Source organism: Triticum aestivum, chromosome 5A (genome assembly GCF_018294505.1).
Source record: "Triticum aestivum cultivar Chinese Spring chromosome 5A, IWGSC CS RefSeq v2.1, whole genome shotgun sequence".
NCBI lineage: Eukaryota > Viridiplantae > Streptophyta > Magnoliopsida > Poales > Poaceae > Triticum > Triticum aestivum.
In genome coordinates this window covers 53,711,824-53,735,463 of record NC_057806.1, presented here as the reverse complement: position 1 = coordinate 53,735,463, position 23,640 = coordinate 53,711,824, and the positions used below count along the sequence as shown (strand labels likewise).

The 23,640-nt window shown below is 46.1% G+C and overlaps 1 long non-coding RNA gene and 1 pseudogene across 1 annotated transcript; one reads left to right on the top strand and one right to left on the bottom strand.

Moving 5' to 3' along the window:
• Positions 1 to 14,564: 14,564 nt before the first annotated feature.
• On the bottom strand, positions 14,565 to 17,615 carry LOC123102287 (uncharacterized). Its single transcript, XR_006448865.1, has 5 exons — positions 16,892 to 17,615; positions 16,490 to 16,757; positions 16,271 to 16,314; positions 15,753 to 15,906; positions 14,565 to 15,072 (listed from the first exon to the last, which is right to left on the bottom strand). It is a non-coding gene; the product is annotated as an uncharacterized lncRNA (long non-coding RNA).
• A 328-nt stretch (positions 17,616 to 17,943) lies between these two features.
• On the top strand, positions 17,944 to 20,466 carry LOC123106555 (uncharacterized; annotated as a pseudogene).
• Positions 20,467 to 23,640: the final 3,174 nt, after the last annotated feature.

Below are 23,640 nucleotides of genomic sequence, written 5' to 3'. Positions count from 1 at the left end.
TATTGGTGTTAAATCACATGGCGATGTGAACTAGATTATTGACTCTAGTGCAAGTGGGAGACTGAAGGAAATATGCCCTAGAGGCAATAATAAAGTTATTATTTATTTCCTTATATCATGATAAATGTTTATTATTCATGCTAGAATTGTATTTACCGGAAACATAATACATGTGTGAATACATAGACAAACAAAGTGTCACTAGTATGCCTCTACTTGACTAGCTCGTTAATCAAAGATGGTTATGTTTCCTAACCATGAACAATGAGTTGTTATTTGATTAACGAGGTCACATCATTAGTTGAATGATCTGATTGACATGACCCATTCCATTAGCTTAGCACCCGATCGTTTAGTATGTTGCTATTGCTTTCTTCATGACTTATACATGTTCCTATGACTATGAGATTATGCAACTCCCGTTTACCGGAGGAACACTTTGGGTACTACCAAACGTCACAACGTAACTGGGTGATTATAAAGGAGTACTACAGGTGTCTCCAATGGTCGATGTTGGGTTGGCGTATTTCGAGATTAGGATTTGTCACTCCGATTGTCGGAGAGGTATCTCTGGGCCCTCTCGGTAATACACATCACATAAGCCTTGCAAGCATTACAACTAATATGTTAGTTGTGAGATGATGTATTACGGAACGAGTAAAGAGACTTGCCGGTAACGAGATTGAACTAGGTATTGGATACCGACGATCGAATCTCGGGCAAGTAACATACCGATGACAAAGGGAACAACGTATGTTGTTATGCGGTCTGACCGATAAAGATCTTCGTAGAATATGTAGGAGCCAATATGGGCATCCAGGTCCCGCTATTGGTTATTGACCGGAGACGTGTCTCGGTCATGTCTACATTGTTCTCGAACCCGTAGGGTCCGCACGCTTAAGGTTACGATGACAGTTATATTATGAGTTTACATGTTTTGATGTACCGAAGGAGTTCGGAGTCCCGGATGAGATCGGGGACATGACGAGGAGTCTCGAAATGGTCGAGACGTAAAGATTCATATATTGGATGATATGGTTAGGCCAAGGGGTCAAGCCCATGAGGCTTTAGGTCGGTGCAAAAGGAGTTTTGCGGAGGCCAGGGGGCCAAACGCCGGAGACCCTGGCGTCTGGCCCTGGGCCAGACGCCGAGGCCCATGGCGTCTGGGCCAGACGCCAAGGATTGTGGCGTTTGGTCCTGGAGTCCGAGTGGGACTCTTGCCTTTCGGGCAAAACCGACTTTGAGGAGGCTTTTGCTCCAAGTTTCGACCCCGGGGCTCAACATATAAATAGAGGGGCAGGGCTAGCACCAAAGACACAACAAGTTGATCCACGTGATCTATTCCTTAGCCGTGTGCGGTGCCCCCAGCCACCATATTCCTCGATAATACTGTAGCGGAGTTTAGGCGAAGCCCTGCTGCTGTAGTACATCAAGATCGTCACCACGCCGTCGTGCTGACGGAACTCATCCCCGACACTTTGCTGGATCGGAGTCCGGGGATCGTCATCGAGCTGAACGTGTGCTCGAACTCGGAGGTGCCGTAGTTTCGGTGCTTGATCGGTTGGATCGAGAAGACGTACGACTACTTCCTCTACGTCGTGTCACCGCTTCCGCAGTCGGTCTGCGTTGGGTACGTATACAATACTCTCCCCTCGTTGCTATGCATCACATGATCTTGCGTGTGCGTAGGAAATTTTTTGAAATTACTACGAAACCCAACACATTGGTCACGGTTCGTGCCATAAACCGAGAATAAAGACTTTGCTATATAAGCAGCACTTAGTAGTTTCTCTAAAATCCATCCCTTTCTTCTCCGCCCGACGCCCGCTGCTCTGCCTCGTCGCCGTCGCCACCGAGCTGTCAGGCTGCTCCACCTCGTCGTCGCCGCCGCCTCTGACGCCGTCAGGCTGGTCCACCTCACTGTCGTCGTCGCCTCCGACGCCGTCGGGCTGCTCAACTTTGCCGTCACCGCCGCCCTTGAACGCCACCTCACCGTCGTCCTCGCGCCCCGACGCTGCCCGCCGTGCTCCGCCACCCCTCTGTGAGCACCTGCCTCGCGCCCCTGCCTTGCCTCGCTCCCGCGCCCTTGCCCTGCCCTGCCCCGCCGGCGCCACCGCTGCCGCCATGCCCCTCTGCCCCGCCGGCGCCACCACTTTTTTATTTAGTTTAATTTTTTTCCATATATATATAATGTATGTGTATGTATGTGGCTATATGTTTTTGTTCATATGTTGCAATATGTTTTTTTATTTTTATTAGTTTATTTTTTTGTTCATATGTGATGTATATGTGTATGTGGCTATAATGTATATGTGTATGTGATGTATGTGGCTAGAATTTGCTAAATATATATGTTAAAAATGTTTTTTGTTCATAGAAAGTTTTTTGTTCATATATAGAAAGTTACAATTTTAGAAAAGTTTTATATATGCAAAAGTTACAATTTTAGAAAAAAGAAGGATAGAAAAGAAGAAAATAAGAAGAGGAAAGAAAGAAGAAGAGGAAGAGGAAAAGAAGAGGAGAAATAAATAAGAAGAAGAAAAAAGAAGGAAAAGAAGAGGAGAAGAAGAAAGGAATAGTGGAGAGGAAGAGGAAATAGAATATTCTATTTCCTCTTCTTCTCCACTATTCCTTTCTTCTTCTCCTCTTTTTTTCTTCTTTTTTTTCTTCGATCTTCTCCTCTAGCTATTCCTTTCTTCGAGGGTTCTATAGGGTCGAGGGATCGAGGGTCGAGGGTTCCAGGGTCGTCTAGGGGTCGAGGGTTCCAAGGTCGTCGAGGGGTCGAGAGAGGTTTCCTAGTGTCAAAGTATTGAAGAAATCCATGGCTTCATCATTAGCCGGAAGTAACCAGGGCATGACGAAGTCCTCCAAAGTTATTTTGGAATGGTGTCCCGGATAAGATAATTTGCCTTTTTGTATGAATTTCAGCAAAGGCCTTCCAAATAACGATATTTGGAAGGTTCTTGCTGAACTTTGTACCAAAAAGCGAATTATCTTATCTGGGACTCCGTTCCAAAATAACTTTGGAGAGCTTCGTACCATCATGCACCTGTTACTTTCGCCTAATTATGAAGACATGGTTTTGTTGAATCCTTTGACACTAGGCAACCTCCCGACCCCTCGGCGATCCTCTCGAACATGAGAGGAAGAAGAGGATAAAAAAAGAAGAGGAAGAAGAAAAAAAAAGAGGAGAAGAAAGAATAGAGGAGTTCTTCTCCTCTATTCTTTCTTCTCCTCTTTTTTTCTTCTTCTTCCTCTTTTTTTTATCGGGAACGAGGGTCGTCGAGGGTCACCGAGCGGTAGAGGAGAAACCCGAAATAGGAAGTATCGTCGGTGTGAGATACATGTACCGTCGGTGTCGGACACTACATCCACGTCCCACAAGTGGCGCGGGCTTCGACGCCCACGTCACTTGTGGGACGTGGATGTAGTGTCCGACACCGACGGCCACATGTATCTCACACCCACGATACTTGCTATTTAAGGTTTCCTCTACCGTTCGGCGACCCTGACCCTCGACGACCCTCGTTTCCGATAAAATAAAGAGGAAGAAGAAGAAGAAAAAAGAGAAGAAGAGAAGAAGAAGAAGAAAAAGAGGAGAACTAACGAGGGTCGTCGAGGGTCGGGGTCGCCGAACGGTAGAGGAAACCCTAAATAGCAAGTATCGTGGGTGTGAGATACATGTGGCCGTCGGTGTCAGACACTACATCCACGTCCCACAAGTGGCGCGGGCTTCGACGCCCACGTCACTTGTGGGACGTGGATGTAGTGTCCGACACCGATGGCCACATGTATCTCACACCCACGATACTTGCTATTTAGGGTTTCCTCTATCGCTCGGTGACCCTCGACGACCCTCGTTCCCGATAAAAAAAAGAGGAAGAAGAAGAAAAAAAGAGGAGAAGAAAGAATAGAGGAGTTCTTACTCCTCTATTCTTTCTTCTTCTCTTTTTTTCTTCTTCCTCTTCTTTTTTTATCCTTGAAGCGTTGTCGAGGCCACCCCAAACCCTAGAGAAGCAGCATCGAGGCCACCCCAAACCCTAGAGAAGTAGCGTCGAGGCCACTAATTAATATTAGTTCTATGTTTTTGCCACTAATATATCCATCTGTCATGTTTGAATAATAATTGCCATGTTGTCAATATTTGTAGAAACTATGGACCCCGCCCGAGACGAAGTACAAGAAGAGTTGTTGGGGGACATAATCACACGAGGAAGTGATGCCATCTGCTCGTTGTTTCTCAATGACACCGATGGTCTGGAAGCAGCTGGCTATGATTATGATGGCTCCGGTGACCTGATGCCGGTGTAAGAAGGAGACCATGAGGACGGCTCCGGTGACCCAATGCCGGTGCAAGAAGGAGACCGTGATGACGTCTCCGGTGACCGAACTGAGTCCGGCCAGGTATATATATTAGTTAAGCTTCTACTGACTAGCTAATTGATGCATTCATTGTTTTGGTATGTACACATATTAATTAAGTCTTTGTTCTTTTTTCTAGCCCTCCGGATCGAGCACAACTTCGCTAAAGAGACGAGGCCCGAAGAAAAAGTTGAGCTCGGATGAAAAGTTTGAGATCATAGCAATCGCGCCCGACGGCCAACCGATTGAACCCCTCCGGACAAAGAGCGCATTTGTTGCTCAGTGCGGGGTTTTGGTTAGGGACAAGATCCCGATCAGCATCCAGCAATGGTTTAAGCCGGCTACAGAAGACCCTGAGGTGTCTTATGTCAATGATATGCAGAAAAATGATCTTTGGACTGAGCTGAAGTCAAATTTCACCCTACCGCCAGAGGATAATCCAGAGAAGCCAGTTAAAGAGCAATTAATCAAGTCTTTTGCTCTTAAGAGGATGGCAGAACTATTCAGGAGGTGGAAGAAAGAGCTGAATAAGTTTGTCGAAAATAATGAGACACCAGAATTCAAGGGCAGATATGAGAAGATTAGAGATCACTGGCCCGCATTTGTGGCCCACAAGACATTGGAAAAGAGTAAGAAGATGTCGGCGACAAACAAGCAAAATGCTGCGAAGAAGAAGCATCACCATCGCACGGGGTCAGGTGGCTACCTCGTAGCCCGGCCTAAGTGGGCCAATACTAAGAATGATCTGGTTGATAAAGGGATCGAACCAGAGACAATTAACTGGCCAGACCGTTGCCGGACTTGGTTCTTCGGGGCTGGCGGAACCTTGGACCCTGTAACTGGGAAGTGCATTTGGACGAACAATCAAATGGACATACCAGTCAGGAAGCTTCAGCACTATATCGAAGTAGCGCAGCAAGGGATGTTCTTTCCAGACAGAGAGAACGATGAGCTCACAATGGCCCTCTGGAATCCTGAGCACCCTGGACGGACACGAGGCACGCCAGGCTCCATTCCGTGGAAGGATGGGTTTCCAGACGCAGGCGGTTATGAATCCCATGAGAGGAGGAAAAAAGTGCAGCAGACCCAAATGCAGGCGCTGCAAGCAAGGGTACAAGCGATAGAGGAACGAGAAGCAAATCGCAGCAAACGTACTGCCGAAGCTTCCCCCGAAGCTACCCCGCCATCTCAGTGGAGAAGCAGCGTGGCTTCCACCGAGCTGCTTCAGCCGGAGCATGCCTTGACGGCTCCTGCCAGCTATCCCGTGGATGCTATCACGGAGTCTCAAAATTGCCACTTTATGACGCAATGGATGAATTTGAAGGTCAAGGCGGCTGTTGGCTCTGTTTATCCTACTGAACCCGGCGCAACTTTTCACTGCCGGCCAATTCCAGAAGGATATGCTAGGGTGATGGTGGATGAAATAACAAAGGGATTTGAGGACCTCCAGCTTGACCACCCTACCGGTGAAGGGGATACTAGGCTGGGGTCTGCTCTGAAGACTCCATGCCTATGGCAGAAGGAGCTCATCAACCTTCCGAACTGGACGCCTCCGCCTCCTCCTCCTCCTCCGGCAAGTGAGGGCACTCCGCCTCCTCCACCGCCCCCTCCTCCGGCGAGTCAGGGCACTCCGCCTCCTCCACCGCCTCCTCCTCCGGCGAGTGACGATCAGGGCACTCGACCGGCTCCTTCTCCAGCGCGTGGTGGCACTCCGCCTCCTTCTCCGCCTGCGCCGATGCGCTCGAGCAGCCAGCCTCCTCCTTCTCCGCCTCGTCAGCAAGGGTGGAAGAGGCCTGCCACCGCTCCGGCTGCTCCGGCGCGTCGTAGTCCTTCTCCTCCGCCTCGTAAGCAAGTAAAGAAGACAATCGCTCCGTCTGCTCGGCCGGCGTCTAGCAGTACAGTCAGAGGCGGGAGGACATACAGATTCGGTCCTTCTCTGAAGACTCCAGAGAAGTTACCATACGAGAGGACCCCGGAGGAGAACGCCGAGATCGCACGAACCGAAGTGGATGACTGGTTTGAAGGGTTGAAAGCAAAGAGACATCCACTTCCGGAGGAGAAGGTAGATCTGGTGAAAGCGAAGCGCACTCTGGCTGCCCTGACAAAACCACCCAAGTCTCCGCCGAAAGGAAACTATGAGCGCATTATTGGAAAGGAATTTGCCGAAGCGGAGCGGTCGGGAAGTACTGTCAGTGATCAAAGGCTGAAAGAACGACGAGCTGGGAAACAAATTGCCCAGCTCGGCGAACAAGCGAAGCAATCATGCCCCCCGCTCAAGATGCCTAGCGACAAGGTCGCTAATGATCCGAGGATGGTGCCCGGTTATAGCAATCTTGCCGATTACCTGCCCGACGATGTACATTATGAACCCATGGAGGTGCAGATACAAAGATACGAGTACGGGAAGCCTCTCGTCAAAGATGAAAGATCTCTATCAACGATGATGCGAAGATTGCATGATTGGTACTTGAAAATCTGCAGAGACTCTGGGGGAGGAGTACTTTGTATGTGAAAGTTAAAAAGGAGCATGACCTCGTTGGAATTGAACTGTTGCCTGTTCCATTTGAGGAGTTCTTTCAGTTTTTCAATCAATTGGCCCTCGATAAAACAACGGTCGCCTGCTACTGTCTGTAAGTAGTACTACTTCTGTCATTAAGTCTCTCTATATAGCTCAGCTCTTTCATTGCATGTATTTATAATCATCCTCACTATATTATGCAGATTGAAGATCGCCGAATTGAAGAAAAGACAAGTCGGTGATATTGGGTTCATTAACACATATCTCATAGATGCAACTCAGGTTAAATTTCATGCCGCAGCTACCGAGGCCAACTTGCTACGATCGTTGGTAATAAATGAAAACAAAGATATAATACTCTTTCCTTACAACTTCAAGTGAGTGTTACTGTCTTGTGCGTATTCGGTTTCCCTTATATATTAGTCAAGGTTATAGTAATGTAATTGATGAGTTATGCATGCGTGTGCAGTTTCCACTATATTCTCCTAGAGATTAAGCTTGAGCAGGGACTAGTAACCGTCTTAGACTCAAGACGAAAAGATCCCCAGGACTATGCAGACATGACTCAAATACTCGAGAAGTAAGTTAAATCGATCATTATCCACCATATCAGCAACTTTGTTCATTTCCTGATATATCAAGTAATTGTTTTCTTTGTCCGGCAGGGTTTGGAGAAAATTCACCAGAAAAGCTCCGGGACTGCCGAAGGAGCTGCAATTTAGACACCCGAAAGTAAGTACTATAGTAGCATGTTCCGCGCATCTACTAGTGATTCAAGCGCTAGTTTCATCAATACCATTTGGCATTCTTGCTTATCAGTTTGATTGACCTCTATTTCTTGTAAAGTGGTTGTGGCAGGAACAAGGGAATGATTTCTGTGGATACTACGTTTGCGAGTCCATCCGCCACACGACCTGTGAGCGGGGCTACACTGACGAACAATATGAAGTACGTAAATAACAACATTCACAATTTTATTTTATTACCATCATTTGTGTTGAGTTTCATTCATTCATATATATATGTATTGACCCCCTTCTTTAAATTAGATGTTTCGGAAGCGGGATGAACTCCTAGCACCAGCTCGCATGCGAGCAATTCAAGAGGAATTGGCGGCATTCTTTCTTGACCACGTGATCGCTGAAGACGGAGAATACTATGTGGACCCTGAGTCCGTATGATTATATTTGTAAGAGATAATTATTGTATATATGTAGCCGGTAGTGTCGGATAGATATACGAGAACTTGTTGTTCGACCAATCTCTCGGAGAAGGAGAGGTGGTCGATATCACTTCTCTCTGTATGCATATATGTTCATGACGATCTTCTGTTTCCTTCGTTTGCTTACTAGCTAGCTAGCGTGTCTAGTCCTCTCTATACGTATGTATAGTACGTAGCGTCGACCAAGCACGGACATAAGAGAGGACACTTCTCTCTATTAATTATAGCTAGCTAACACAATATATGAAACACCTAAATTAACCCCCCAAAACCCCCAACCCCCCCCCTTTAAAAAAAACAAAAACCCCAGCCACAGAAATGCTGACGCGTGGATGCCTATTGGTCCCGGTTGGTGCCACCAACCGGGACCAAAGGGTCTCCTGCCTGGGCTCCGCGCACAGGCCACGTGGAGGCCCATCTGTCCCGGTTCTGGATTGAACCGGGACTAAAGGGACAGGGCATTAGTACCGACCCTTTAGTCCCGGTTCCAGAACCGGGACAAAAGGCCCTTACGAACCGGGACAACAGGCCCTTTTTCTACCAGTGAGTCGCTTCTCCAACACGCCCCTCCAGGCGATTTTTTCGTGCCGGCGCCCAAAAATCGGACCAGTCACGACCGCAAAAGCCCGTTTTTCGCCGGCTTGGGCTGAAATTGACGCCGGCAGACCCAGGCCGAACCCGGGCGCTGGGGTCGCTCGGGGGCGCCGGGGTAAGCGATTTTGGCGCGAACTAACTACGGGCCCACCGAGTCAGCGATACTCGTCTCATCGTCTTCACAACGCCTTAGTTTTCCGCAAAGAATCAATGCCAAGGCTGCCGCCGGCCAGCCTTCCATTGATTCCTCACGGGCGGTGGGGTGACGCCCTCTCTCCCGCCACGGGTACACACGGTGCCCTCGCCTCTGGCCACACCCAACCGCAGCCGTCGTGCTCTGCCTCTCTCTCTCTCTCTCCGTGCTCTGCCTCTCTCTGCCCGTCGCTGACGTTCCTCCCCTATCTCCCCAAGCGATTCTTCGGCGATGGGCGAGCGATTCCCCGGCGATGGGGCGGCGGCCAACGGCTTCGGCCACCGCTCGCTGCACGAGTGGGAGGCGCACTTGCTCTTCGAGGCCAACATCCCGGCGCCTCCAGACATGTGCGTAGGGCTGGGGGGTGGAGGCTCAGCGTCGGTGGCGTCCCCATTCCCCCGCTGCCCGACATCAACGCGCGCACCGACTACTTCGCCGATGAGGTCGACAGCGTGCGGGCGTCGCTAACGAAGGAGCAGCGTGCCCTTACGCAATACGCCGCCGACAACCATGAGGCGTGGGCGGGGCGCGAGTGGTGCCGGGCACCAAGAACAGTGAGGGGCTCCGCCTGTGGTGGGGCGCCCCCGGTCGCTCGCTTCACGCCATTCTCGAGTACCTCGAGGGCGGGTTGTTGAAGTACCCTGCCGCCCCGGCCCGGGCGGCGGCCAATGGCTGCCGAGGAGGACGGCGTCCTCTTCTTCCTCCTCCTCCCATTCCTCCTCCTCCGGGTCACCGGCGCTGTTCAGCGTTAAGGCCGAGCCCGCGGAGACGCCGCTTGGCCGACGCACCTGCAGCGCCGGCATCGTCATCAACGAGGGCGGGCGCGCCTCCTCCTCGGCTCCTCCCCGCTTCGTCAAGCCGAAGACGAAGCCGGGGCTCGCCGCCGTGAAGACGGAGCCCGGGCTCGCCGCAGTCAAGACAGAGCCAAGCCTCACCGCCATGAAGATGGAGCCGGGACTCTCCGACGAGGCGACCTTGAAGTGGGCGCGCGAAGACTGGGAGCGGACGGAGCTAGAGCGGCAATGTCGCGCCCTAGAGCAGTTCGCCGCTCGGTGCTGTGCCGCGACGAGGGAGGCGTCGTCGTTCTCGAAGACGCCAGCGACGATGACGCGCCGCCACCGGTCCGCCAGGGCGACCCCGGGCAAGGGTCCAGCAGGGGCGGCCGCGTCAAGAAGGAGAAAGACGGCGATGGCGGCGACGGCGGTGCCGGCGGCGACTTCGCCGCGCTAAGTGTGTTCTTCCTGTAGTCTAGGGCTTTGTTTTTTAGTAAACTTTAAATTTGCTATGTAAATATTGTTTAATCGCCGAAGTTTAAGCCCGTTTGCTGAATAAAATAGCCGAATGTCTTCTAAAAAGATTTAGAAAAGCCTTCTGGGGCGACCCTGGGGCCGGCGGCGGGAACCCATTCGGCCCCAAGCCCGATTTTATCGCCAGGTCGCCCCATACGATGATTTTTCAAGCCCCCTGAAGGCCAATCGCTGGAGATGCTCTAAACTCTAGAGTCTTTCTTAGTTTAAACTAACATCAGGATTGGCCAGCTTTGTGGCCCCCATCCAATCTCCTTCAAACATGTGAGATCCCACGCAAGGAACTTCCTGATGCTGGTGGACTCTTCTGGTGGTCGACCCCAACAGAAGTAGCAGCAGTTCTGGTCTTTATTTCTTTACATCTGAAACAATCTTTGGTTTTCTTCTAACTAACAGACGCGGGTTCACTTCCCAAATATCTCCACGTAGCATTTGTACTGGTCCTCCTGCTTGGAATCTCAAAAATAATTAACTTCACCACTTAATAACTTGTACGTGTCGGAGGCCTGCGTATTTTGTCTTCCTTATTTGTTTCTCTCGCTAATCGGCATGCATGCATGCATCTGATCCATCTTTGCTTGGTAAACGCTTGCGTTCGGCGGGCCCAACGTCAGCCGGTCTCGTCCACGCACGCAGCGCTACATCGAATCAAACCATGAGGACCCATCACGTTACCCTTTCCCCATCCTCGCGTCCTTCTCCTTTCCTTTCCTTGTTCTTTTTTTCCCACCTCCCTGGCTGCTATAGAAGTCCAAACTTACGATCTCCTCCAACGAGCCCCCCCCCCTTTCTACTCCGGCGAGCACCCCTGAAGCCGAGCCCCCTCCCCCAAGCTAGTGTCCACCCCTCGATTTTCCCCTCTCTCAACTGCATCTCGTAAGCCATGGCCGTGCTCGTCGGGGGCCAAGCACCGGCGCTACTACGAAAGGGAAGGCATCACCTGCGAGCTCACAGGCAGGGCGGCCATGGCACACAACCTCGAGGTGGACGTCGAGCTGAGAGCACAATGGGGACACCCCCTGATGTTGTGACCGGCGTTCTGAAAAGCTACAACCGATGCGGCGAAAAGTTTCAACCAGCGGCAACAGATGCTGGAACCAACCACTGCCACAACAAAAGGCACCCAGTATCACACAAAGCTTCAACCGGCGTTGGAAAAAGCTTCAAACACTGGATGCCGATGCTAGGGGATGGCTACTGCCAACAGGGAAAAGCTTCAAGGTGTCGCAAAAAGCTTCAACCATAGATAATAAAGATTCAACCGTATTTGATTTTTGCTACCACCGGCAAAGTTTTTTGCTACATTCATCAAGGTGGAGCTGCGACCTTGCGACGGCGACGACGATTTGCTGCAACCATAGTAGGATTTTGCTACTATCGCCGAAGGTTTTTGCTACGTCCATCTAGGCGGAGCTGCGACCTCGCGACGGCGGCGAGAAGATTTTTGCTGCAACCATAGTTTAATTTTGCTACTACCGGTGAAGTTTTTGCGACATCCATTTCAAATGGCATTGATTGACTGGTAGTTGTCGTCGACGCAATTCCTTGCAGCGAGCATCAACGGCAAGCGGCAGTGACAGAGCAACAACTGGCGCCGTCGAGAGCTGCAACCGAAGGTGTGGCTGTTGCATGGGTCTAGGCGACGATGAGGATGACCGACGAGGATGGGGACCGGCGACGAGGGGTTGGCGAGGGATGGGGACCGGCGATGAGGAAAACCGACGGAGGCCAGCGACGAGGACGGCCACCGGAGGGGACAAGAGACGCGGCGCCGCGCTCCTCGAGCAAGGCATGTGGATCCAGCCCGAGTGCTCGAGGAAGGAGAAGCTCGGGGCGATTCGTTTTTTTTTTTTTGCCTGGATCCAACGACCCTGGGCTAGATCAGCCGAAACTTTCGGCCGGCACGTCGGCGCCTATCAGCGCCCTCTTTGCTTGATCTGTATCTAAGCCATGCAAGGCACCAACATGCATGCATGTAATTTTAACTACAACTGCATTTTCTCCATGATACTTCTCACCAAATCAAACGTATTTTTGTACGGACACATCTCTGTCCTCAAAATTATTGTCATGCGGAAAAATTTGATGAACATTGAAACAACTAACATTAGTCTTGGCCGTATCAATTTTAGGTATCCAAAGAGTAACTAATAAACCATGTTTATGTACCAGTGCACCATAATCTATGAAAACTAGACAATACTCCGCGCGTTGCTGCGGAAACGGATTGCAATATATTTCAGTGATTTAATTGTATGAAACTTCCATAGTTGAATTAATAGCTAATTCCGCAAAAAAAAACTAAAGCTAAAATAAATACTATATATTGTATTTGATTACCGTGTCGGCATATTTTTTTAATATAAGTGGCAAAAAGTAATGAAAAAATCATGCATTTTGAGTGGACCTTTGATGAGGTGGCATGTGTGATGAGATGAAAGGTGTGCATGAGATCAACTAATAATGAAAAACTTTTTCTTATGCATGTAGTGGTGGACCTTTAATAAGGTAGCATGTGTGCATGTTAAGATAAATAGGATAGTGAGGATCAATTTTTTATGTATATAGGATACGAAGCAGTGAACGTCCAATTTTGTAGTTGAGCATATTTTGGGAGGAGTGCATCCCCATGTTTTGTGTGCCCACGACACGTTATGAACCAACCGCCACGTTCATGTTCATCCTACTCTTGAGGTATTCCTTCTGGTCTTTTTTACTTTGCATATAAGAATTGTCTGAAGTTAAACTTCACAAAGTTTGACCATATTTATATAAAAAAATATCAATATCTACCATACTAAAGATATACAATATGAAACTTTAAGTCATGGTGCATCTACTCATATTGATTTCACACTAGCAAATAGCCCGTGCGTTGCCACAGGAGAAAAAGAATAAGATTATGCAAATTATGCTACGATGAGATACGGGCTTTTAAAATGTCACTTCATAAAATACGTCAAAATCATGTCATGATGAGAGAAGAGACTTTTTAAAAGTCATTTCAAAAACTAAAAATGTGATGGTCTCATGACGATTTTATTTTCCTAAGGCGTCATAACAAAATGTTTTTTGATTGAGGAAATTTTATTGATAGACCTTGTCTAAGGTAAACTGATGAATGATGTGTCTCGCCTTGACCTAGCGTCACGGTGTTTTTCATGACCAGTAAAACTATAGTACCACAATAAATATAGATATGTATGAAAGCAAATTAGACATTTAATCATTTCATATAGCTTACAAAAACAAAATCACAGGAAAATGTGTCAATTTTTTGGGGCTCAACGTTGTAAAGAACATAGAAACCTTTTTTTTACCCGATGTGCGATGGACTAAATAAAATAATAAAACAACCTCTCCAGATCCCCTCAAAAAGTTCATGTAAGCGATGGTTTGTTTTGTTCGTTATTTACGTATCTGTTTCAATAGATCTGATTGAATTTTTGTGATCCTTTTCAAAAATTTCATGGTCATTTTTTCCAATTCCCGAAAGCGTGTTGAATACACAAGCATTTTCTAAGAATCATGAACATTATTTTATTTCAAGAACATATTTTTTGAAATTGAGAATTTTTTTATGACATGCAAACATTTTTTTAAAAATTGCGAACATTTTGATTTCCCGACCATTTTCTGAATTCATGGAAATTTTATGATTTCTCAAAAAATCAAAACTCACAACCTTTTAATTTTTTGGAATCCCGAATTAATTTAAAGACGAGAAAACAAAAACAAAAATGAGAAAAAGGCAAAAAACAAAATGAAAAACAGGAGTTATTTTAAAATCACGAACATTTTATGCTTTCCAGAACATTTTCTGAATTCACAAACGTTTTATATTTCTTAAAAAAAACTCGCAACCTTTTGAATTTTTGAGAATCACTAATAATTAATTTATAGAAGGAAAAACACAAAAACAGAAATGAGAAACGAACAAGCAAAATGCAAACTGAAAAAAAAATAGACGCATGGGTGAACCAAATCCAACGGGACTTTGAGAAAAACCGAACCGTTTTGTTCACTTATGGATGGCATGGTGGGTAATTTGTGTCAACTTCGGGGTAATTTTAATGACGTACAACCAAAAGCATTATTTGTTTTATTATTAATATACTAGGAAAAGGGCCCGTGCGTTGCAACGGGAGAAACAAATCATGGGAAGGATCCTAAAAGAATATTAGGCGAGGGTGGGAATTACCGAATTAAAACAAAGTGGTAAAAAATCATCCCAACTTTTGGTAACAAAATGAGTGGCACATATTATAACTGAAATTTGTGTGCAGATCAAAAAGAGCAGTCCGCTTTAGTACCAACTTCCACTCTGCACAGTTTTCCAACTTGTATAATGTAATGTGCAGGGATAACTTCAAAATCAAAAATAGCTAGCACGGAGCCGAAATCATCATTTTAGGTACATCTGATCATGATTTGAGTTCCGGCTAAACAAAAGCAACCCTTAGCTAGAAAATCTATAAACAAAGTTATTCTAAAGTTTTTAACCCGGAATTAAATTTATCTTTGGCCATGATGAAGAATATATTTTGGTAACCTCGTATCAAGAGACAATATCCTTTTGGAATAGATCTTTTGAACCAGTGATTGGTTTGAACTATAAAAGAAACGTTGACTTCCTCTGAATTTTGAAGTGAAAAGAAAACTTATTGTGTCAGCTACACCTAGCTAGCTAGTGCCTTGCTGCACCAGTAGCAGTCGCCACAGCTTACTCCGTTGCGAGCCGCTGATGCAGCCTGTTGATAACTTGGTATACTCTTCAGCAGCCACATCAAAACAATATGTCACTCTTCAGAGGAAGCCAGGGATGTTTGTTCAGGCTTCTAATGCAAATGGAGCAGGGGAGCCTTTCCCTGTTGATCTAAAAAAATAATATATCCTTAGAAATTTGAAAAACAATTTACCACTCGAACAATTTTGCAAGTAGCAAAATAATATTGAAAGTACTCGAAAAGTACATCTTCTATGCCATGTTGAAAGACCAATCTCATGATTCACAAAAGGTATTTCCTAACAAATGAAGAGGCATCTCTGAAGGTTGCTGAAAATGAAATTGGCAGGAAAAAATGGCACTCTAACTCCATGCTTTTTCCTCGAAGTGAGGCCAGTCTGCACCTTAGCAACACGAATTTAGACCTGCTAGTATTGTTGTAGACATGTACACAGCTGAACCATTATGCAGTGTTTCAGGAATGTGTACAACAGTGTCAAAGGGAAGGTAATTTAAGATGGCATCTAAATAGTTCAGTAGTGCTAAAAAAATCTAATTAGTTCAGTAATGCTCAAAAAATCTAATTAGTTCAGAAAGACATTAGGAGATCAGCAAAGTGAAGAAACAAACTGGCACCTTGGACGGAATATTGATAGGAACAAAACTATCAACTTGTTCATTTTTTTAGCAATTCCATGAATGCAGAACCAGGGAAATATGGTGCAAACAGTTTTGGTTAAAACATCTTTTGAAGCAGTCAATAATTTCAGCTTGTAAATCCCATAAATTTCTCAAAAAAACATAATAAGTAAACATGAATATGCTCTTACTTGTTCCAACATCAAGAAATAAGGATTGGGCGCATATTGGCTACATCTCTGTCGGGCATCGTGGCCTCGTATTGGAAATATTTGCTTCTGTGCTTTCAATCTATCGGGTGTTCCAAGCGCCTACTGGATGTCGTTTGTGTGTGTATGTGAGCATCTAAAAACAAAAGTCAATCGTGCATCATGTTAAAGGAGAAGAACAATTATTCTATCGAAGAACATCAGCACATAATCCAACTTGATCTTAAGTCCATGTCCTGGACACCAAATCCATTGAGTACACATAATTAAAATATGCAAATTGATTGAGCTATAATAGTTTTGATGTATTTTTATAGTTCTGTAGTTCTGCTAAAAGCAAGTTGGAAACTATTATTAGCAAAACATTTCAGCACCTACTCAATGTTTATATCCGAAATTTAAGCATCCAGTTTGTTAGACAAAAAAAATGCAAGCAACATCATGAACGACTCTCCATAAGTTAATTATCCCAGATGAATTAGCTTGTACAACAAGCTCACCTTTGAAAACAAATTACGCCTGGCCTGATACACCAAAGAAGAACCTGAAAAAAAATGAAGTTCAACTCCTCATAAGCATAACATCAAACACGTTGTGGGCAGAATCTGAACAGAAGCACACATTTATTTGGGAATAATGCAGTTACTGATCTGAGAGAGGGAGAGGAGCAGCACCACGCCATGACCAACAGTACAAAGGGAGATGTGAGGCAGCCCTACCTGTTGCAGTGTGTGCGTAGAAAGTCACCAGATAGCAGTAGCACAGCGTGCGTGCATCAGACATGAGAGAGCGAGAGAGCTGCACGCATTCAAGGGAACCCGAGGAACGCCATGTCGTCTCTCAGGCGGAACGCGGACCCCCTGAACCATAACAGGCGCCGGCTTTCGTCCTCGGGGTAGTACCCCTCCTCGAGCGCCCGAACGAACGGGATCCGCCGTCCCGGCTCCAGGTAGATGAACATGAAGGGGAGGTACACGTATGGGGATTCTGCAAAGAACCATGGTTATTTTCAGGAGATCAAATTTGGACAGAATTGAACTATGGCTCAAGAAGAATCGATCAGTCGCCGAAAGCAATTCAAGAAGAGGTACCAAGAAGTGGGTCTGTCATGGCGAACTCACCAGATGCAGGGCAGGAAAGGCAGGTATGCCATCTTCCCTGGCAGGGAAGCGCTCGACGATCCAATACTGGAGGGGAAGCTGGCTCTGTGGTCGACGTTGACGCACCTGCCGTTAGCGCTGAGGTAGGGGCCGATGACCTTGCGGAGCAGGACGACGTTGTCCCTGAAGCCCGACCTGACGGCCCACCACATGATGGCCTCCACCTCCGGCTGGTCGTAGTCGCGAAGCTCCGCGCGGAGGCCGCGGTGGCCAAGCCGCGACCGTGTGGTCGGGGCGGTCGTACGCGGTCACCGCTCCCATCTCTCTTCCTCTGGCCTCCTCTTGTCCTCCCTTTTTCTCTCCTGCTCATCTCTCTCTTCTCTCATACATACCCGACGTCATGCCGCTCCCGCCGACCGTCGTGCTCCAGTGGCGAGGATGGGGGGCCCGGTCGGATCCGGGTGGATCTGGACGGGATGGATCCATTTCCGGCGGATTTGGCGTGGAGGCGGCCGGATCTGGCGAGATTGAGGGCTAGTGGCGCCATGGCCCTCCTGGAGGTCCCTGTTCAGCAAGAAAGAGAGACAGAGGTGAGAGGAGATCGAGAGGAAGGAGGGAAGGGGCGAGGCGGCGGGGCGCGGCGGAGGTGTGGGGTCGCCGGCGAGGCGGCTTGCGGGGGCGAGGGGAGCTCGGGCAGGATGGAGCAGCGGGAGGCGGAGCGGTCTGGTTTGGGCTGGGTTTTCAGGGTTATTTTTGTAAAAGTGAAACGTTATCCACTAAAACAGGGACTGCGGGTTGAATTCGAATAAACTGAAGGACTTTTATGCAAAATCGCTAGCGACGACGGACGACCAGAAGCACTCCGTGCTTTATTAGTAAGGGAAAGATAAAGGAAACATTGTGAATCTTAATATTTTTTTATAAAGTTGGTCAAACTTTATTAGGTTTGACTTCGGACAAATCTTATATACGAACTAAAAAGGACCGGGGAGAGTAGTAATGCGAGCCACTTTGGCGTTTCTCTCAGTCCGAACATAAATATCATTAGTCAAATATGCCAGCCACGTTCATGTTACACTGTTATGAATGCACAAGATTGGGCGCATCAACAGCCAGTCCAAGAACCTTACCTAAAAACGAAGGAAGAGAGGAGGAGGAGAACGAGGGAGGGGACACCGGAGTCGTTCGTTACCCAAAGGTGAACCCTAGGTCCGTCCTAGCCCCCAAAAATCTCGTTCCCAAATCGAGGCGCCTGCTGCCATCCCATCCGACCCCCTCGCCTCTGCTTGATTGATAGATCGATCCATCCATCGCGAGGAGTCCACTCGCCGCAGCCGCACGCACGAACGCACGCATCGACTTGGCCTCTGCTTGGATCTCTCTCTTCCCCTCGCCTCTGCTTGGACCTCGCCCTTGACGGACGGACATGGCTGTTTCCTCCTGGGTTCCACCTTGTCTTCCCGACCCCGCCGCCGCCGCCTCAGGCTCAGGCGAGTCAGGCCTGGTCCTCCTCGACAGGTGGTGCTACATCGCCGACCTTCCCAACAACACCACCGCCGAGGGCACCACCAGCAGCGGCTTGCCTATCAAGGTGACCCTCCGCGCCGCCCGCCCGCCACATCTCTCCCACTTTTGTGTCCACTGCCCTGGCCTGGAATTCCGCAGAACAGGGCCCAAGATTGTGGCCACCGACGCAGATCTCGTCCTCCTCTGCGTTCCCATCCACCCCAACAGCACCACCGGAACATCGGACTGGGACTACTTCGTCTACAGCCCGCGCGCCCAGCGGCTAGATCTGCTACCCAACCCGGACCCCATATGGCTAGACGACCCCGCAACTGCCCTCATTAGCCGCCAAGACGGCGGCTTGCTATGTCGTTGCTGCTCTCGGTGACGCTAACTCCCTGTACGATGGCCACGCGCTCATTAGGTCTTAGTTCCGCCTCCACCTGTACAGGTCCTCATCAAATTCTAAAGCTTGGGTCTCCAAGCGCTTGTCACTGAATAAGTTCAAGAGGGACAAGCTCATCCCTTTACCTGCAGCAGTCGAGAGGCTGTACCACGAGACGGGGAAGACCATCACCATTGGTGGTGAGCATGGCACGGTCGCCTGGGTGGACCTCTGGCGTGGCATCTTCTTTTGCGACGTGCTCAAGAAACGCCCACTGCTCCGGGATGTTCCACTGCCGGTGCCGGCAAGGTCTATCTGGGATCGCCTCCTCAGAAATGGTGACCCCAGCATTTTCCGGGACGTAACTATCAGCCGAAACAAAGACTCGATCAAGTACGTTGAGTTGGAATTCCGGTCAATAGAAGTGCTCAACGCCGCCGCCACCACCCCTGTTTCCTACACTGACTGGGTGCGGAATATCTCAAGGAAATCTCTTCAGGTCATCCGTGATGGCTGGAAGTCCACAACATGGAGCATGGCAATGCCGGTTGGTTTGCCTGGGGAGCGCTGGAACCGTGACTGTGTATTTGATGTTAAAGACGTCAGCTTGGAGCCATGCCTTTCTGATCGCATGGCTATTATGCTGAGCAGCAAGACCATGAAGGAACTTCAAGTGGGATACCCCGTCCTAAGCATGGATGATGACGTCGTCTACCTGCTTTCTGAAACCACACCCAAGCACATGGACAAGTTGGCAGTGATGTTTGCTATTGATGTGAGGAAGTCAACACTGCGAGGATTGGCTGAGCTTGATGTCAAGAAGTTCGATTACTTGTCCAGCTTCTGCACTAGTGAGATCTGCAGGGGTACCTGAGCAATATTAAGGTAACTCCTTTATGCTGGTAAGTTTCTTTTATGTTTTTATGTGCGACTATATGTATGAATGCCATGCTTGCCATGAAAACTAGTGAATCATCGTGTTGGTACCATTCTGGTTTCAGTAGGATCTAGAGCTTAGCAAGTTAGTGCATCTTATTCAGGAGCTATGGCTTGATGACAGTGTGATTCAATGGAGGGTTATTGATATGCACGACTGGTTCTGTACAGTGTTGTCGATGCTGTATATCAGTTGATTAAACAAATCCTGGCAATCCAATAAAAATAAGTTTGTGTTAAGCTGAATTTTTGTGACAGAAACTAGGTTCCTCTGGGTTTACACTTTAAGAATAATATATTTGACCAAAACTAACATGCATAATTTATTCTTGCTTTTATTTATCTTTCTATTTTTTGTGCTAGTTACTTATAAACATGAGACTTTTTCTTGTTGGATAAAAATAATAATTCTTGCTGTCGAGAATTTTTTTCTCATTCAAAACATGAGCTATTCTCTTTGATGCAGGTAGAAGCGAAGCACTGAAGCGAGCTGAAAAGTAGCTATCAAATAAACAAACTGAAGAGGGTAAACCATCTGAGGTTCCTGCGAAGAACTGGCTAGGACAAAGAAGTTTCAACCATGTTTGTTGAAACTTGGAATCTGGATGTAGACCTTGGAGATTGAATTTCTTTAGTTGATTTATGTATTACATGTAATGCAGCTATCTGGGTTATGTTGCCTGCAGTATGCAGATGCAGGTACTTTCTTATGTACTTGTCCCGGTTAAAATAAAATGTGCTAGTGAACTCGTGTGGGCTAAATGTTTTGGTTGAACCATGTTTTTATGTGTTTTGATTTGGTTTTTAATTTTTCTGTATGCACATTTTCTCTAATGTTCCTGGCATGCCTCGTAATGTCTATCTAATGATTTAAATGCCCTCAATTTACATTTATTTGTTGATGTTCAAAACAAAAGCTGTTAAAATATATGACGCTGTTGTTCATAGTTTGGCTGTAAATAACATAGGTTCGTCAGCCAAAGATGAGAGGATGTTTACTGGCTTGAACTGTGCAAGGGCTAGGTGATGTGGTGGTAGCTGTTGTAACTTGTGAGAATCGCATCAGTGTATCTACAGTTCAGACCTCAATCCTAGGATTTATTTCTGACTAGGTGATGGGCCATGCGATGGTACACGAAATTTAAAATAATAATAATAATAATTCTATAAGTATCGCAACAAACTAATAGAGACATTTTCAGTAACGAAATACATGGCAAAGTTGATGGGAAAGAAATGGTACTTAATTCTAGTAAAAGCTTTTACAGTGTCTATGAAAAAAATAGACATCAAAACATATGTATGAAAAATTGTTAATCATGTGTTTAAAAACTGTTAAACGCATATAAAAAAATGTTCCCAATGTATATAATAATGTACAATTGTTTATGGAAAAAATTAGAATTAAAAATTATATGTTTAAAAGGTTAAACATGTATATAAAAAATATTCTTGAAGTATACCAAAAATGTACAATGTGTATGCAAGAAGGTAGACATAAAAAATATGTTTTAAATAGATGTATACAGAAAGGTAGAATGCGTATGAAAATTTGACATAAAAATATATGTTTGAAAATATGGTAATCAAGTATTGGCAAAAATGCCAACGTGTATATTTTTCATGTATTTGAATAATTGTTAAACATGTATTAAAAATGTTCCTGCTCTATACGAAAAGAGAAAGAAAAAATCCGATGAAAAGCCAAAAATGAAACAAAGAAAAACAAAGAAACCAATGAAAACCAAAAATAAACAAAAGAAAAGAAAGAAAATAGAAAAAAGTCCTCCCCACCCCCAAAAAAAGGTAAACCAGTGCAAAAGAATGGAAAGCATATCTCTCCATCGCTGGAGGGGCAAACTTCAGTCTTGACATATTTAGTACCATGGCATACTTTGCCAGTGTACACAAAAGTCACCTTTATAGTTACCCACCAGTTACGAACAAACATTTTTACCAACCCCAAATTAACCATCCCGTATCCGAGTCTACGATAATTCTCTTGGTCAAAGGACACGAGTAAATGATAAGACATTATGAGAAAATACTGATGTAGCGACCCGACCCGAATGGATCAAGTCTCTGTGTTTAAGTGTCATCCCTAGATCGGTATGCTGACATACACAGTACTTGAGGATTTATAACAGAGGTAAATCACATGTATAAATAACGTAAAATACTATTACCTCAATCCAAAATAGCGGAAGTAACAAGGTTGTGGATTCTCATCAACACCAACGGCAAAGTTGAGTGTAGAAATCGTAACCCTAACGAATCACTTACTCGTCATAGAAATCCTGCAACATGAGACGTTGCAGCGATAAAGGGTCAGTACATTGAATGTACTGGCAAATTCACACCATAGAGAATGATGAATAAAGGCTATCACTACATGCATATTTGGCTGGTGGAAAAGCTCTATGGTTATAAGGTTTTTGCGAAAAGTCAATTTTTCCCTACTGCAAAGGAATAAATTTTTATTTAACTATCATGGTGGTTGTTGAACATTGAGAATGGTTGACAGCATTCTCAATCCCAATTAAATAACATCATTAAACCCAACAAACTTAATTTAAAGTAACGTGATGAGATCAACAGGAAAATCCAAGTACCAGAGACTCAAGATGTCTATAACCGGGGATACGGCTAATCATGATTAGTTTATACACTCTGCAGAGGTTTGCGCACTTTTCCCCACAAGACTCGATCTCCTCCGTTGGATTTCTCGCACTACATGGTGTTTGAGAAACAGATGACCAAGACATAGTCTTTCAGAAGCGTTTGCACCTTACGATGGGTAGACCATACCACCTACAACCCCTACATCTGCTAGTCTACCACTGTAAGAGTTCGCACGACTTAATCAACTATGCTAGAGCCCATAATAGCTTGTGGCTGCACACGGAAGTTTCTAGCATGAATAATCTTATGATCCCTTTGAGCCTGGGTGGCGGACCATAGGATGATCACACGGTATATCCCCGGGATCTCCTAGGACAACACTGGTATAACCCCAGGTGTCCGGGCAAGTCCGCTGGTATATCCCCAGGGTGCCCCTAGCAATCCACCCAGATGTGTATTTAAGTTGCTACCTTAAGTTGAACCATTAAATAACAATCTCACATCTGTCATGGATTTCACTCATACCCAAACCACGTCTACGAGCATAGCATAGCAATATAAGAAACGCGTAGAAGTAACTCCCAAGGGTTTGATAGTAACAAGGCAATAGGTTCCTACCTCAGTAACTACTTCCCAATACCCACATGTTATCAATCCTACTTATGCAATGTTTGAGAGTTGAAACTAATGCATAAAACTGGGTACGAAAGGGATATGATCAAAGTGTGAACTTTCCTGCAATGTCGATGAAGATGATTCGCACTCAAAACTCTTGATAGTTCTACTCGTCACACTCCGGTCAATCTATCGTAAGCAAGCAGTAGTAACCACACATAAGCAATCACTCAAAAGATCAGAAAGAACGGAGAAGACGATTCGGAAAACTTCAAACCAAGCAAATAACTCTTGCAACATAAAACAATTTCTAACAGTACCGAAATTATGTGAATTTGGCCTTATTCGAATGTTTAGGTTAAGAGCTTAGATTTGCAAAAAGAATCAACTCAAACGGAGCTACGGAACTCAGGTTATGATCAAACGAAGTTTGAATTCAAATCTGATCTAATTAAAATTTTAAAATTTTCAAAAATATTTTTGAGTTGGATTAATGGTTAGAGGAGATCATAACGAAGACGTGAGCATTGGTTTCGTTGGATTTGGACTAACGAGTAAAAAGTAATGATCAATTGAAGTACAGGGACTAATCTGTGAAGAAAATCCTCACATATAAGTCCCTGGCCGAAATTAACAGAAAAAGAAAAAGAAGAAAAAATCTATCTAATGAACGTTCGCTGCAAACACTAAAACAACAAACGTTCAC